Here is a 2,177-nt window from a genome sequence, read left to right on the forward strand (position 1 = left end):
AAAAATGGTGTGTGTGGGAGGGGGAAGGGATGGGAGAGTTATTTGACAGTGTTACAAGGAGACAAGCTGCAAGCAAACATTTGACACTCCAGCCCTGGAATGCTGTAAAAATTTAATTAGGTGGATCCATTAGTCATGCCCACATGGATGTTTCATACGGGACTTACAAAGTGCAGACTACTGAAGGAAAGTTTGAGACCTTCCTGTAAATGCCATTTCCCTCATTATTGGAAAATGTAGTCTCGCTGGGACCATTGAATCAGGCTTTGTATTTACAAAATATGGTTAGGACGAGATTAACAGCATGTATTGAAGGAGTTTTCAAATCCACCTAAGAGACCACTTTTTATAAGGTAGTTGGCCCAGCTCAACTGCTTCTGAGTCAATTGGTCTGAGAGATGATTTGGATGCCTTCTCTCTTTCATGATTTCCTCCTTGAGATTTTAAGTTAAAAGGTATCTGGTAGATATTAAGGGGATGAGTATGTATCTGTTTCTAAGTTGGAGATACATAGGCAATCTCTCTAGTTCAAAAGCAGGGCACAGGGAGGGGCTGAATGCAGAAATAAAACTTTGTGGTTTCATGGGCTAGAATACTTATAGCTTGATTTGCAAGCAGGCATTTTCAATTTATAAACACTGTTATTTTGATTTTATGTCTCTGCTTGGTCACTGTGGTTGGAAGGAGGTAGATGAGGAAGATATTTAATACAATTAATCACATGGTGATATTTGAAAGACATTGAAATTGAACTCAAGACTCTTGGTCCTTATGCGGTTAGAATCATAGAAGATTGAGTATCTGGCCAGGCAGAAACATTCCCTGTGATTTCATCTAACGTGTACTACAAAGTTAAGAGAAAATGGAAGATCTTGGCAGAGGATGATATTTTTGTTCTGGGGTCCCAGACAAAAAAATGTTACTAAGACAGTTTCAGCCCTGGAGGAGATCAGAGTCAAATGTGAAAGGCAAACTTTTAATAGTCAACTATATATAACATGATAATATATTAATAGTTGTTAACTACCTATATGCCAATAATTTTCTAGTAGCTTATTTATTAATATATTAGTTCATGTGCTCGCTTCGACAGCACATATACTAAAATTGGAACGATACAGAGAAGATTAGCATGGCCTCTGCGCAAGGATGACACGCAAATTTGTGAAGCGTTCCATATTTTTAATATATATATATATATTAGTTCATATTCTAGTACAATTAAGGGAAACCAAGGAGGAAAGGGTTTCCATTATATTATAGATGAAGAGAGATCTAGAAAAGTTGAAGAACTTTCTAGATACATGATGAACAAGAGAATATATCCAATACCTCTTTGTGTTAATTTATTTGGGGGGAGGATTTTCTGGTATTTCTAGTTTAGTCCTCAGGAGTGAAACCTGGTAGTAATCTAGGGATTAGTGACTCAAATCAGGATTGTAGCCACCACAGCCTCAGGCAAAGCAAATATCTTACCTCTTGTAACATCAGTCTCTTGGGTTCCTGTATCTTGCAGTTTTGTGATAAACTAATTTTTGCTTCACTACTTTCACACAAGATTAAATGGCCACATGAAAATCTTACCATAAAATAAAGTAATAATAGGGGCATTCAAAAAGGCATTTGAAAGGCATTCAAAAATAAGAAACAAATACATAGTACAGTTGATAAGGTTGTTGATTTGCAGATCATCAACCCAAATTGGATTCTTAGCACTATTTATGGTCCCCTGAACATCACCAGGAGTAAACCCTAAAAGCCACCTGTGTGACACAAAAGCAAACAGGAAAAGATTAAATACAAATATATTGCATAAAATGAAAACAACTTAATGTGCTTAGTGTGCATAAACTTGTAAAAAAAAATAACTCTACTATACTAGAAAATGAGAACATTCCTTATTTTTGACCAAACCATCAATCAGTTTTTTAAAATAGCAAAATGGCCTAATGGCCAATTAGTCATGCCATGACCATATCTTCACTCAAGGAGCTTTCAGCAAAACTGTCTGTCCAGAACTGAAATGACAAGAGTGGAGATCTAAACCCAACAGTCTACTGCTATTATGGCATCATATAATCAAAGGCTCAAGTTGGGACAATGGTATGGCAAAATGATAGAACAAAGCAGTGAATGGAGAACTCACTAGAGAAGAAAAGTCAGCAAACATTTGGAGG

The 2,177-nt window shown here is 36.4% G+C and overlaps 1 non-coding gene across 1 annotated transcript; it reads left to right on the plus strand.

Moving 5' to 3' along the window:
• The first annotated feature begins 1,077 nt into the window (after positions 1 to 1,077).
• LOC126028977 (U6 spliceosomal RNA) lies at positions 1,078 to 1,184 on the plus strand. Its single transcript, XR_007502643.1, has one exon. It is a non-coding gene; the product is annotated as a U6 spliceosomal RNA (small nuclear RNA).
• The last annotated feature ends 993 nt before the right edge of the window (positions 1,185 to 2,177 follow it).

The sequence above is a fragment of the Suncus etruscus genome, chromosome 14 (assembly GCF_024139225.1).
Source record: "Suncus etruscus isolate mSunEtr1 chromosome 14, mSunEtr1.pri.cur, whole genome shotgun sequence".
In the NCBI taxonomy this organism is placed as follows: domain Eukaryota; kingdom Metazoa; phylum Chordata; class Mammalia; order Eulipotyphla; family Soricidae; genus Suncus; species Suncus etruscus.